A 15,916-nucleotide genomic window follows, 5' to 3' on the forward strand; every position below is an offset into this window, starting at 1 on the left:
TTAACCGAAAAAAGGACTCGTCTGGCTACCCAAAATGTTGACGATCTAACATTCATTAAAATGAACCACAACTGGATTTCGAAATCTTTTGCCCCACCTTGCCCGGCCGACACCTAGCTTTCCTATGAAAAGCTCTTGCCTGTGAATTACTTTTCTAATGTCTAATTTGCTGCAGCTGATTGTACAGCATACGACATGTTTACACCTCCCTAAATGGCAAAACTCCCCACACGGGGCCGTGGTATCGCGACTTGGCGCAAGCACCCGTGAGACTGCTGTTTGTCTGAAGAGGTGGGTGTGCTCGCTTTTGGTTGACGGCATTGCTACTGGGTCCCTCATAGTACAATGTAGTGTCTCTGGCGGTGGTGGTGCGCACCCAACGTCAGACACACCGTTGTAACATGAGGGGCCCTGGGGCGGTCCCGCCGGCCTCAAGAGAGTTCCCCCCTACCCCAGCTCAAAATGTGCTCTACCACGTGCAAAATTATGTTGCACAGCTCCACCAATCTTTAGTCTATTCGCTGACATCATTCAATGTCTGGCACTGACAATACAAATTTGTAGACATCTATGATGCAACTTAAAGTAGTCTGTGTCTGTGTCCTATATTGGCACCATTAAATAGTTACTGCCAAATTACTATGTCAGAAACTCAGTAGATGAGCCCACCCCTGTACCTAAGTATGCCACCTTTTTTTTTGTTTTGGTTGTTTTGCGAGACATTAACATCTATTTATATTTTGGGAGTACTGGGACAGACACTCCTTGCACTACTCCTCCACTCACCACCAAGCTGCCTGTGTATCCATGTAACCGCTGTAAAGCTGCCATGAGCCTATTGTTTGTTATTTTAGGCCTTTGATAGCCTGTCTGCGGTCCCTACTTTAAATACTCCTCCACTGACCACCAAGCTGCCTGCCCGTGTATCCATGTAACCGCTGTAAAACTGCCATAAGCCTATTGTTTGTTATTTTAGGCCTTTGCTAGCCTGTCTGCGGTCCCTACTTTAAATACTCCTCCACTCATCACCAGCTGCCTGCCCGTGTATCCATGTAACCGCTGTAAAACTGCCATAAGCCTATTGTTTGTTATTTTAGGCCTTTGCTAGCCTGTCTGCGGTCCCTACTTTAAATACTCCTCCACTCATCACCAGCTGCCTGCCCGTGTATCCATGTAACCGCTGTAAAACTGCCATGAGCCTATTGTTTGTTATGTTAGGCCTTTGATAGCCTGTCTGCGGCCCCTACTTGCAATACTCCTCCACTGACCACAATGCTGCCTGGAGTGCCTGCCTGTGTATCCATGTAACCGATGTAAAACTGCCATGACTGCCTACTGTTTGTTATTTTAGGCCTTTGATAGCCTGTCTGCGGCCCCTACTTGCAATACTCCTCCACTGACCACAATGCTGCCTGGAGTGCCTGCCTGTGTATCCATGTAACCGATGTAAAACTGCCATGACTGCCTACTGTTTGTTATTTTAGGCCTTTGATAGCCTGTCTGCGGCCCCTACTTGCAATACTCCTCCACTGACCACAATGCTGCCTGGAGTGCCTGCCTGTGTATCCATGTAACCGATGTAAAACTGCCATGACTGCCTACTGTTTGTTATTTTAGGCCTTTGATAGCCTGTCTGCAGCCCCTACTTGCAATACTCCTCCACTGACCACACCAATGCTGCCCGTGTACCCCTGGAACCTATTTAAAAGTTCATAGAGCCTAGTTATATATTTTATTTACTATTAATAAGGCCATGATGGACTACGCTGTACCACGCTACAAGCTAACCAGTCGACACTTCTTTTGCGAGAAAAGCCATCCCAACCCTCCACCAGCATGTAGAAGACCGCATTGTCCATGCACTCTGGCAATCTGTGAGTACAAAGGTGCACCTGACAACAGACGCATGGACCTGTAGGCATGGCCACGGAAGATTACGTGTCCATTACGGCGCAATGGGTTGAGGTGGTGGATGCATGGTCCACAGGGGACAGCCTACTAAGTCTGTCTGCAGTCCCTAATTCAAATTGTCCTCCACTGTCTAAATCGGAGCTTCCACCTTCTGGCTTTCGGCCTATAGTATCAGAAATTAAACTGCATTTGGCCTTCAACTTTGGTTAGGGCCTACTAACGGCTTCTGCCCCTCCCTGGTGTTGCCCTCAACTAAATAAAGCTGAGCTTCAACCTTCTGCTCCAAATTACCATTTTAAAAAATGCAATAGGCTTTTCCGGCCTACTAAAGGTGTCTGTCTGTGTGCCCCTGCCTGGTGTTGTCCTCAACTAAATAAAGCTGAGCTTCAACCTTCCGGCTCTCATTAAGTGGTTTTAAAAAAAAAAAATGGTGGTTAGGGCCTACTAACGGCTTCTGCCCCTCCCTGGTGTTGCCCTCAACTAAATAAAGCTGAGCTTCAACCTTCTGCTCCAAATTACCATTTTAAAAAATGCAATAGGCTTTTCCGGCCTACTAAAGGTGTCTGTCTGTGTGCCCCTGCCTGGTGTTGCCCTCAACTAAATAAAGCTGAGCTTCAACCTTCTGCTCCAAATTACCATTTTAAAAAATGCAATAGGCTTTTCCGGCCTACTAAAGGTGTCTGTCTGTGTGCCCCTGCCTGGTGTTGCCCTCAACTAAATAAAGCTGAGCTTCAACCTTCTGCTCCAAATTACCATTTTAAAAAATGCAATAGGCTTTTCCGGCCTACTAAAGGTGTCTGTCTGTGTGCCCCTGCCTGGTGTTGCCCTCAACTAAATAAAGCTGAGCTTCAACCTTCTGCTCCAAATTACCATTTTAAAAAATGCAATAGGCTTTTCCGGCCTACTAAAGGTGTCTGTCTGTGTGCCCCTGCCTGGTGTTGCCCTCAACTAAATAAAGCTGAGCTTCAACCTTCTGCTCCAAATTACCATTTTAAAAAATGCAATAGGCTTTTCCGGCCTACTAAAGGTGTCTGTCTGTGTGCCCCTGCCTGGTGTTGCCCTCAACTAAATAAAGCTGAGCTTCAACCTTCTGCTCCAAATTACCATTTTAAAAAATGCAATAGGCTTTTCCGGCCTACTAAAGGTGTCTGTCTGTGTGCCCCTGCCTGGTGTTGCCCTCAACTAAATAAAGCTGAGCTTCAACCTTCTGCTCCAAATTACCATTTTAAAAAATGCAATAGGCTTTTCCGGCCTACTAAAGGTGTCTGTCTGTGTGCCCCTGCCTGGTGTTGCCCTCAACTAAATAAAGCTGAGCTTCAACCTTCTGCTCCAAATTACCATTTTAAAAAATGCAATAGGCTTTTCCGGCCTACTAAAGGTGTCTGTCTGTGTGCCCCTGCCTGGTGTTGTCCTCAACTAAATAAAGCTGAGCTTCAACCTTCCGGCTCTCATTAAGTGGTTTTAAAAAAAAAAAATGGTGGTTAGGGCCTACTAACGGCTTCTGCCCCTCCCTGGTGTTGCCCTCAACTAAATAAAGCTGAGCTTCAACCTTCTGCTCCAAATTACCATTTTAAAAAATGCAATAGGCTTTTCCGGCCTACTAAAGGTGTCTGCCCCTCCCTGGTGTTGTCCTCAACTGAACAAAGCTGAGCTTCCACATTCTGGCTTTCGCCCTATACTATCAGATATTAAACTGCATTTGGCCTACTAGTGTGGTTAGGCCCTTGAAACAGTGTCTGCTGCTCTTGGGTTTGCTACTCCACTGAACAAAGCAATGCCGCCTGTTTAGTCCTGTTACCAATTTTGAACTGCATGTAGCCTACTTTATTCTTTGGCCCTATATCTGTTTCCTCCTCATCCTGCCCATTGCCCAGCCACTGCTAAATGAGTCTGCTGGTACATTGACCTAGACCACTACATTCCCCTTGTACTCTACACAGCCAGAATCTGACCCTGCTGAAAGTAAGGTTCCCCTTCCCGCATGTTATACCACCTTACACAGGGACAAAGAGGAAGGTGCAGATGAAAGTGCAGGTTCCTTCATCAGGTGGGGGGGCATACTCGTTGGCGACGTCACTGGCACAGGGCCCCTCAGAGTACGCAAAAGTGTCGCTGCTGGTGGGAGGCGCCCCCGCCATGCAAACACACCGCCGTACTTTGAGGGGCCCTGTGCCAGTGGCAATGCGAACGAGTGGGCCCCCCCCTGCTTGCTCAGGATCACAGCACTTGCAACGTTTAAATACTTACCTTTCCCTGCAACACCGCCGTGACGTAGTCCGCATTTCCTGGGCCCACGAAAAACTTGAGCCAGCCCTACTCCCCCCACAACTTTCCCCCAATTCCCTATGCCCAACTATTATTATACAGTTAATTAAGATTGGCAAGCTTCAGAAACAAGAATGGATGTTTTTGGCATTAAAATGGGCACTGTAGGTGTTTTCCTGGCCTCCACTCACTGCCGACTATGCTTCCCCATTGACTTGCATTGGGTTTCGTGTTTCGGTCGATCCCCGACTTTTAGCGATAATCGGCCAACTGCACTCGACTCGACTCTGGACAAAATCGGGTTTCCCAAAACCCTACTCGATCTTAAAAAAATGAAAGTCGCTCAACCCTACTAGTGACTATGCAGTTTACATGTACAGTTAACTTACCTGGTGCCTTCTATCCGCCTCGCAAAGCCTCCTCTGTTCATTTCCTCCTGCTTCCAAGATGGCTAAGGGTATGTTTCCACGTTCAGGAAACGCTGCTTGTTTGACGCTGCGCAGCGCTGCAGCGTCAAACAAGCAGCGTCCAGATGTTCCAGCATAGTGGAGGGGATTTGATGAAATCCCGTCTCCACTATGCGTGGAAACCCGCACGCGGCGGCCCTGCGACTACGGACATGCTGCGCGTCTTTTCAGATCGCAGCATGTCCGTACACCTTGCGGGGACGCAGCGTCCCCGCAAGGCATATCACAGGGCCCTATGGGACAGAGCGATCATCCCGGATGTGAAGAGTTAACACATCCGGCATGATCGCGTCCCAGAAAGGGGGCGGGGCTTAGCGCCGAGCGGCTTCGCCGCTGCGGCGATACCGCCGCCCATCCGTACCGTGGAGTCATACCCTAACACAGTAGCATGGGGAGTGCAGTTTTAAGATCAAACCACTCCTTGGCTTTTCATATCCCACAGGATAGGAAAGCTATGTGAGGTGCAGTTTAGGCTTACCACTGCATAAGCTATTTTGACAGCAGGAAAAAGGAAATGCTAATCTGAGTAGAGACAGGAGAGACAAGACTAGTAATTAGAGCTACAGTTATGGCCGAAAGTATTGGCACCGTTGAAATTGTTCCTTTTATGTGTATTGCAACAACACAAAAAAAAACAAAGAAAAAAGGCAAATTGGACATAATTTCACACAAAACCCCAAAAATGAGCTGGACAAGATTATTAGCACCTTTCCAAAATAGTGAGTAAAGAACTTTGTTTCAAGCATGTGATGCTCGTTCAAGGTCACTTGTGGCAAGTAACGTGTGGGCAATATGAAAATCACACCTGAAACCAGATAAAAAGGGGGGAAGTTGACTCAGTCTTTGCATTGTGTATCTGTGTGTGCCACACTAAGCATTTAGAGCAGAAAGAGAAGAGAACTGTCTGAGGACATGAGAACCAAAATTGTTGAATATATTAACAATCTCCATGTTACAAGTCCATCTCCAGAGATCTTGAAGTTCCTTTGTCTATGGTGTGCAACATAATCAAGAAGATTACAACCCATGGTTGTGGACTTATGAAAGTTTGCAATGTAGGATAGTCCAGATGGTGGAAAAATAGCTCCAATCAAGTTCTAAAGAAATTCAAGCTGCCTGGCAGCATGCACCTGTGTCAACGCGTACTATTCTTCGACATTTGAATGAAATTAAATGCTATGGCAGGAGACCCAGGAAGATCCCAGTGCTGAAACACAGAAATAATAATACTTCCGGGAAAGCATCTTGTGGACAGGTAAGACGAAGATAGAGCTTTTTGGTAAAGTACATTATTCTACTGTTTACTGAAAATGGAATGAGGTCTGCAAAGAAAAGAACACCATACCTGCAGTCAAATATGGTGTAGGTTAAAGATTTTTTGGGGTTGTCTTGCTCCCTCTAGCACAGGGTGCCTTGACTGTGTGCAAGGCATCATGCAATCTGAAGACTACCAAAGGATTTTTGGTCGCAATGTAATGCACAATGTCAGAAAGCTGGGTTTGGGTCCTAGGCCGTGGGTCTTCCAGCTGGACAATGACACAAAACATATTTCAAGAAGCACCCAGAAATGGATGGAAACATAGCCCTGTCAAGTTCTGAAGTGACAAGCAATGAGTCCGGATGTAAATCCCATTGAACAACTGTGGAAAGATCTTAAAATTGCTGTTGGAAGAAGGCACCGTTCAAAAATGAGAGACCTGGAGTTTGCAAAAGAAGAGAGGTCCAAAATTCCAGTTGAGAGGTATAAGAAGCTTGTTAATTGTTATGGGAAGCAATTGATTGCTTATTCATACCAAAGAGTATGCAAACAAACATTAAGTTTAGGATGCCAAGAACTTTGTCCTGGCCATTTTTGAGGTTTTGTGTAATATGATGTCCAATTTGCCATTTTTTGTGCTGTTCCAATACACACAAAAGAAATTAGTTTGTGTATATCAAAACCTGTGTAATTGCAATAATTTTCTGGGAGAAATACGTCATTTTCTGGAACAATTTCAAGGATGGCATCACTTTCGGCCATGACTGTAGCTCTAGTTATTAGTCTGAAGTCACTTTCCCACCTTCAGTATTTGGTCAGTATTTTACATCAGTATTTGTAAACCAAAACCAGGAGTGGAACAATCAGAATAAAAGTATAATATGAGCACGTCACCACTTCTGTATTTTTCAACCACTTCTGGTTTTGGCTTACAAATACTGATGTAAAATATTGACCAAATACTGAAGGTGGGAACGTGGCCTTAGAGTCATCCTCCATTTGCCTCTCCTGCCTCTACTCAGATCATTATTTCATTTTTCCTGCTTTCAATATGGCCATGACTGTATGTGCAGATGCGAAAGGCAAAAAGTAAGAGATTTTTCCATAAGCAGTGTGATAATGTTATATGATGTGCTCTTACAGTGACATGTAAAAGTTTGCGCACCCCTGGTCAAAATTACTGTTATTGTGAACAGTTAACCAAGTTGAAGATAAAATGATCTCTGAAAAGGCTAAAGCAAAAGATAACATGTGTCCTTTGTATTTAATCCAAAAAATATACAGTATATCTATTAGAATTTTTTACATTTTAAAAATTGCAAAAGGGAAAATGGGCCCATGCAAAAGTTTGGGCACCCTTGGACATTTGTGTGCTCGGATAACTTTGACCAAGGTTTCAGACCTTAATTAGCCTGTTGAGGTTATGGCTTGTTCACTATCATAGTTAGGAAACAACAGGGTGAGGCAAATATCCCAGCTTGATAAAAATCCAGCCTCATCAAACTTTGCGCCAAAAAACAGCAGCCATGGGTTCTTCTAAGCAGCTACCTAGCACTCTAAAAATAAAAATGGTGGTGGCCCACAAAGCAGGAGAAGGCTAGGAGAAGATAGCAGGGTGTTTTCAAGTTGCCCTTTCCTCAGTTTGAAAAGTAATTAAGAAATGGCATGAACAGAAACAATGGAGGTCCTCTGTTCAGAACAACTGCACAAATATGACCTCCATGGGATAATCATCAGAAGAAAACCTCTACTGCGTCCTCACCATAAAATTCAGAAGTATGGAAAAGAATACCTAAACAAGCTTGATGCATTTTGGAAAAAAGACTTGTATTCCGATGATTTTGAAATATAACTCTTTGGGCACAGTGATCAAAGGTAAGTGTGGCGAAAAAAGGGCACAGAATTTCACGAAAAGAACATCTTGCCAACCATTAAGCATGGGAATGAATCAATCATGCTTTGGCGTTGTGTTGCAGCCAATGGCACAAGGAACATTTCATGGATAGCGGGAAGAAGGAATTAAATGAAATTTCAACAAATTCTTCATGCAAACATAACGCTATCTGTAAAAAATGCTGAAGTTGAAAAGAGGATGGCTTCTTAAGTGGATAATGATCCCAAACGCACGTCAAAATCCACAATCGAGTACCTCAAAAGGCACAAGCTGAAGGTTTTAAAATGCCCCCTACAATCCTCTGATCTTAGCATCATTGAAAATCTGTGGCTAGACAGACCTTAAAATAGCAGTGCATGCAGGACGACACAGGAATCTCACAGAACTGGAAGAATTTTACAAGGAAGAATGGATAAAATCCCTCAAACAAGAATTGAAAGACTCTTGCGCTGTGATACTCGTAAAAGGGGGTGATACTAGGTGCTAACCATGCAGGGTGCCCAAACTTTTGCATTGGTCCATTTTCCTTTTGGTCATTTTTAAAATGTAAAAGATGAAAATATACATATTTTTGGCCTAAAATACAAAGGAAATGTGTTGTCTTGGACTGTAGATTAGGCTTAGAGATAATTTCATCTTCAACTTGCTTAACTGTTCACAATAACAGTAATTTTGACCAGGGGTGGCCACACTTTTACATGTATTCTTTATTCCTCACCACTTTCTAGATCCTGCGTTAGGTCGTTGAGTGGAAACATTTCTGCTAACAGTCAGAGGCTGAATACCAGCCATCATGGAGTCAAGTACAAAAGCTCATTCTTTTTTTAACCTTGTCTTTTTTAATTTAATTTATAAAGAGAAGACTTGCAATAACAAGGTACTAGCCATGCCGAGAAATAAAAAGTGTCACTAAGGGAAGGGAAAAGGCAATAGAAGTTATTAACTTGCTACTCAAATCCTGAATAGACAATAACACAAAATTAACATTAAGGAGCATGATGGGAACATACATAACTAGAATTGCAAAGACTTCATGGAGTAGTCCAGTCATAAGACTAGACGAAGAATGAAGAAGAATAAGCAAAAAATAGAAAAGTAAGAAGAGAAGAGGGGAGGGTTGAAGGACGGGAGAGGGGTAGGTAGGGAAGCCAATAGGGAAAGGTGTTCAAAGCTGGGGCTCAAAGAGTGCAGATTCAGATTTCCCCAATAAGGGGCAGAAAGTCAGCCATAGGTTTAAATTCCAGCCAATAAAACCAGGTTTTGTAAAAATGAGCATAAGAGTAAATAATCGTAGAAGTCAGCTCCTCAATTAACAACACCTCAATTATTTTAGCAAACTAGAGCTAGATTGTCAGTGCTGTATCTTTTTTTGTAAGCAGAGGGAGGCGTACTCTTGCAGTCGTGATTAAGTGTCTTAATTTTGAATGCCTGTATGTTATTAAAGGGATGTCACAGTGATGGAGAAAGACGAGAGCCGGATCCAGGTTTTAAATAAGATCTGTGATTTTATAACTAACCAAACAACACCATGAAGACCAAGGATATCTCTAAACAAGTCAGGGGCAAAGCTATTGAGAAGTACAAGTTAGGGTTGGGTAATAAAAAAAATCCCAATCTCTGAAGATTCACTGAGCACCATCAATTCCATTATCATCAAGTGGAAAATACGAAAGTATAAACCTTCAAAAGTAAGAACCTGAGAGGCCACGGAGTTCACACCTGCTCTCCGCAAGGATGGCAGTATAACTGAGTGGGGGGGTTTCAAGAAGCACCTAGTGATAGGAAGGTACTGGGAGGAGTGTGATACCATGCCACCTTAGCGAGTAGGGGGAAACTAAAATGTGTGAGCTGTGCCTGTCAGGCCTATTGCGTCTGATATAGGGTTCAACACAAAAATTTTAAGGCTTGTTTTGAGTTTACCAAAAGACATGTGGAAGACTCCCCAAATTTATGGAGGAAGGTGGGGTGGTCAGATGAGCCCAAAATTTAACTTTTTGGCCATCAAGGTAAACGCTATGTCTGAGGCCAAACCAACACAGCTCATCACCCCAAAAACACCATCCCGACAGTGAAACATGATGCTAGCAGCATTATGCTGTGGAAGTGTTTTTCAGCAGCAGGGTCAGGGAAAATGGTTATAGCCAAGGGGAAGATGGATGTGCAAAATACAGGGATATTCTTGAGTAAAACAATGACCCAAAGCATATTGCTTAATCAACACTGGAGTGGTTTAAGGGCAAGCATATAAATGTTTTGGAGTGCCCTAGTCAAAGCCCAGACCTTAATCCAGTTGAGAATCTGTGGTCAGACTTGAAGATTGCTGTTTAACAGAGGATACCATCTAATTTGAAGAAGCTGGAGCAGTTTTGCCTTGTGGAATAACCAAGAATTCCAGTGGAAAGATGTGGAAAGCTCATAGAGACTTATCTAAAGTGACTTGCAGCTGTTATTGCTGCCAAAGGAGGCTTTTAGGGGGGTGAATAGTTATGCCCACTGAAGTTTTCAGTTATTTTGTCCTATTTGTTGTTTGCTTTACAAAAATATAGAAATCAAAATGTTCACCGTTATAGGCATGTTATTTATATGACCAGATGCAATCCCTAAAAAAAAACAGTGAAATTCCAGGTTGTGAGGTAGCAAAACATGAAAAATGCCAAGGGAGGTAATACTTTAGCAAGCCACTGTAGAAGGGAGTGAGTAGAAAAAGTGGGAAAGCTAACCAATTCTCCAGGTTCACAAGGGAGAGGGAGTAGATAAGCCAAGAAGATGTTCCTTAGCTCTTTCTGTACAAGTGTAACAAGAGCAGGATGGGTATTTGTGCCACTGGATCTAACAGGGATTAGGCTGATTGTCTAGCAAGACAAAACTATGGTTCAAAGTCATTTTTGCATTGGAGACTGTTTTTTCTCATGTATTTGTTTCTTTTTTGTGTTTAACAAATTCATTTTTCTATTATCACCTTTTTTTAAGTCTATTTTATATGTGTTTGTCTGTGTTTTTAGCTTGCAACTGTGGGCAGGGTTTAGAGTTTCCAGATGATATTGCCTGATCCATCATTTGTACCGTAAGTTTTGCAAAAGTTGAAAAATTGGTCACAAACGTCCTCCAGTCCCCCGTCCTCCTGAGGTGATTATAGGTACACCAGAAATTTCTGAGACATTTCTGCTGTACATAACATGTGAATTTTTTTTAAAGGCAGGAAAAAAGACTTCTTGAAGTGTCTCAAAATTTATGAACTGTGCGCACCATTATCATTTATTTGGCGTAAAAAAACATCAGAAAATACCACAGGACACAAAAAAAAAGTCCTCTGGAGTAAATAAATATACCGTGGTATGCGCTAAAAGCGACTAAATAGAAAATTCACCCTTACCTGCCTGGCAGAGTGGATGATGTAAAATGATAAAGATCTGTTATCAGAATTGATTCTGAATGATCAAGATGTGGGGAATCCTGAACTCTGTACCCTTACTAAACTTGTGAGAAAACAGCGCTGGCATGACGGCAAAGAAAATACAGGCTTTCTTCAGGGAAACACGTTTCTGTGGTTACGACTACCCTGTATTTTCAGTGACGCCACGCATCCACTAGGCGGTAACTTTTTTGAACTGATGATTGAGCAGACATGGCTGGCTGGCACACTGCCAGCGTTGTTTGCTTACAAGTTCAGTATGGGTCCAGATTCCTGGCTTGATCATTCATCTGGAAGCTGACTTCTGGGGAGATCTGTGTCCTGCCCATTAACAGCTCATTTACATATTAACCCCTTCATGACAGAGCCCTATTTCGTTTTTGCGTTTCTTTCTTTCACTTCCTTTCATTCCAGAGCCATAACTTTTTTATTTTTCTGTCAATATGGCCATGTGAGGGCTTGTTTTGTGCGGGACGAGATGTACTTTTGAATGCCACCATTGGTTTTACCATAGCATATACTCACCAAGTGCGGTGAAATTGCAAATAAAAGTGCAATTCCACAACTATTTTTTGGATTTTTTTTACCTTGATCACCAAATGCTAAAACTGACCAACCTTTATGATTTTCCAGGTAATTATGAGTTCATAGACACCAAATATGTCTAGTTTTTTTTTTTATTTAAGGGGTGAAAAAAAAATCCAAAGTTTGTTAAAACAAAAATGCGTCATTTTACGAGACAAGTACATAGGCCGGTGCACACTTCACCCACATCACCACTCCTGACACTTGAACATAGAATGTCCTATCAAAGAGAAAGAAATTATGATAAAGGACAAATTTCAAGAGTTCAAGGAGGAAAGAGTTATGTCGGCGATCCGTCAAGTGGGTTTTGTTTAGAAAAAACTTACTGCATTAATCCCATCCTCATGACTAATATTTGAGTAGAGTGATTCTACATCACATGTCACTAGATGAAATTCCGCTGGTAAAGTGATGCCACGACAGATTTCAATGAAGTGGGCAGAGTCCCTAACAAATGAAGATAGGGACAATGCCATTGGCTGCAAAAAGAAATCAAGATAATCACAAGCCCTTTCACACAGACTGCCTATACTGGAAACAATAGGCCTACCCAGGGGCTTCATGTTGTCTTTATGGACTTTGGGTAGCATGTAGAATGTGGCAATGATGGGATGTTCCACCCACATGTATTTCTTCTCGTTATCGGGGATAATACCATATTGATTGGCTCTACATAGTAAGGTATGAAATTTAGAGCCGAAAACCTGTGTAGGATCAGATGGTAACCTCTGGTAAAAGCGGGGGTTGTTAAGCTGCCTTTTGGCCTCCTCTAAGTACATGTGAGTGGGCCACAAGATGACATTGCCCCCTTTGTCAGCCTCCTTGATAACAAATGCATCATTATTTTTAAGGTCAGAAATAGCTCGTCTCTGCAAGTGACAAATTAGGTGATGTGCCTACCTGAGGGGACATCTGAGTGATGTCCCGTTTGACCAATTCAAAAAATATTTATATTGCTGGTACCAAAGAAAAAGAAGGCGCTTTCAAGGATTTATTTTATAAGGGAATTTCCTTCTATTCGTGGCAGACTGATTTTCTTTCAATAGGTCTAGAAGATCCTGAAAGGCCTGGCGTTCATCCGCAGGAATGGTCCGTACTAGATCTGGCTTCTTGTACATGAAGTGAAAAATAAGGTTTCTACAAAAAAGATAGAGATCTTTAATTAAAGTAAATTTGTCAGCCCTATGGGTGGATACAAAGGTGAGGCCCTTGTGAAGGACAGACAGTTCAGTAGATGATAAACAGTAATCTGAAAGATTGATAACTTGTAAAGTGGTGGGCAGTACCTCAAAATTCTGTGTAGCAGAGCCTGGGATGTTGACACGGTTTATTTCCATCTGGTTGGATATTTGTGTCGATACAGAGAATTGCATCCCCTATAATGAGTTGGGCGACTTTTTGTGGTTCTTATTTCCTCTACCCCGTCTGGTCCACTATCTTGTTCGCTTCCCGTAGAAGGCAGTCATTGACACACTCCACAAAGAGGGTAAGACACAAAAGGTCATTGCTAAAAAAGTTGGCACAGTGCTGTATACAAGCATATTATGGTATTAATATATTATACTAATTAATGCCTTAATGCACATTAATGGAAAGTTGACTGGAAGGAAAAAGTATGGTAGAAAAAGATCCCTAAGCAACTGGGATAACTGCCGCCTTGAAAGGATTGTTAAGAAAAGGCCATTCAAAAGTTTGGGGGAGATTCACAATGAGTGGACTGCTGATGAAGTTATTGCTTCAAGAGCCACCGCACATAGACAGATCCAGAACATTGGCTACAAGTGTCAAATTCCTTGTGTCAAGCTACTCATGACCAATAGACAACGCCAGAAGCGTCTTACCTGAGTAAGAGTGGACAGGCACCCAATCTATGCTGCTTGAGGTCTAGTGTGAAGTTTCCGCAATCAGTGATGATTTGGGGAGCCATGTGATCTGCTGGTGTAGGTCCACTGTGTTTTATCAAGAAGCTCATCAAGAGAATGCCAAGAGTGTGCAAAGCAGTCATCAAAGCGAAAGGTGGCTAGTTTGAAGAACCGAGAATATAAGACATATTTTCAGTTGTTTCACACTTTTTTGTTAAGTATATACAGTAATTCCACATGTGTTAATTCATAGTTTTGATGCCTTCAGTGTGAATGTACAATTTTCATAGTCATGAAAATACAGACAAATCTTTAAATGAGAAGGTGTCCAAACTTTTGGTCTGTACTGTATATATATATATATATATATATATATATATATATATATATATATATATATATATAGCATTATTATTGTAAGGAGGCACAAGGGAACTATACTACTATAAGAAAGCAATAGGAAGGGCCTATGTTCCAATAAAGAGGCACAGGGTAGCATTATTTTAATGGTGGCTGAGTGAGCTGTATTACTGTAAGGAGGCATGGCACAGGGGGTCAGTGTTACTATTACAATGCAAAGGTGTGTTGTGTTGCTACAAGTATAAGGAGGCACAGAGTGAGGAATTATTGTTCCTCCTGTACCATTGTGACTTGTATTGTACTGTACTTGTTTTTATTATGTATACCCCTCCTCACATGTAAAGGTACCTTCACACGAAACGACTTTGTAACGATATCGCTAGCGATCCGTGACGTTGCAGCGTCCTGGCTAGCGATATCGTTTAGTTTGACACGCAGCAGCGATCAGGATCCTGCTGTGATGTCGCTGGTCGCTGAATAAAGTCCAGAACTTTATTTGGTCGTCCGAACGCCGTGTATCGTTGTGTTTGAAAGCAAAAGCAACGATACCAGCGATGTTTTACACTGGTAACCAGGGTAAACATCGGGTTACCAAGCGCAGGGCCGCGCTTAGTAACCCGATGTTTACTCTGGTTACCAGCGTAAAAGTAAAAAAAACAAACAGTACATACTCACCTGCGCGTCCCCCAGCGTCTGCTTCCTGCTCTGACTCAGCGCCGGCCCTAAAGTGAAAGTGAAAGCACAGCGGTGACGTCACCGCTCTGCTGTTAGGGCCGGAGCTCAGTCAGTGTCAGGAAGCAGACGCTGGGGGACGCGCAGGTGAGTATGTACTGTTTGTTTTTTTTACTTTTACGCTGGTAACCAGGGTAAACATCGGGTTACTAAGCGCGGCCCTGCACTTAGTAACCCGATGTTTACCCTGGTTACCCGGGGACCTCGGCATCGTTGGTCGCTGGAGAGCGGTCTGTGTGACAGCTCCCCAGCGATCAAACAGCGACGCTGCAGCGATCGGCATCGTTGTCGCTATCGCTGCAGCGTCGCTTCGTGTGAAGGTACCTTAAAGCGCCATGGAATAATTTACTATGTTAATAAATAATAATATATGAGAATGCACAGAGACACTATTACTACATGTATACCGCGTTCCAAATTATTATGTAAATTGGATTGAAGTTTCATAGAGATGTAATTTTTTATTTTTCAAATAAACCCATGGATGGTATTATGTCTGTGGATCACTGAAATCTGTCTCAATCACCAGTGATTATTAGTTTGCCAGGTGAGCCAATTCAAGGAAAATTACTTATGAAGGATGTTCCACATTATTAGGCAGGCCACAGGTTTCAAGAACTATGGGAAAGAAAAAGGTCTCTCTGCTGACAGAAAAGTAAAATTATTAATTTTAAAACAGTCTTGTTTACTGATGAGGGCCTTGCAACCTTGGCTGGCCAAATGGATGGAGTAACAGATGGTTGGTGGTTCGCCATCATGTTCCAAGAAGGCTACAATATCAGTAAGGCTACGTTCACATTTGCGTTGTTGACTGCTGCGTCGGCGACGCAACGCACGCAAAACGCATGCAAAACGCAGCGTTTTGTGACGCATGCGTTCATTTTTTTAGCGCAAAAAAAAGCAACATGCTGCGTCCTCTGCGCCCCGACGCTTGCGCCAAAAAAACGCATGCGTCACAAAATGCAACACGACGCATGTCCATGCGCCCCCCATGTTAAATATAGGGGCGCATGACGCATGCGTCGCCGCGGCTGCGCCCGACGCAACGCAAATGTGAACGTAGCGTAAGAAGGTGACGGAGCCATTTATTGGGCCAAAATCATTGGGGAGAGAGCTGGTAGGGGGGCTTTGGAGAGATGGGAATCTGCTCAGTGAACTGTAAGTATAGCG

The sequence above is a fragment of the Ranitomeya variabilis genome, chromosome 2 (genome assembly GCF_051348905.1).
Source record: "Ranitomeya variabilis isolate aRanVar5 chromosome 2, aRanVar5.hap1, whole genome shotgun sequence".
NCBI classification, from domain to species: domain Eukaryota; kingdom Metazoa; phylum Chordata; class Amphibia; order Anura; family Dendrobatidae; genus Ranitomeya; species Ranitomeya variabilis.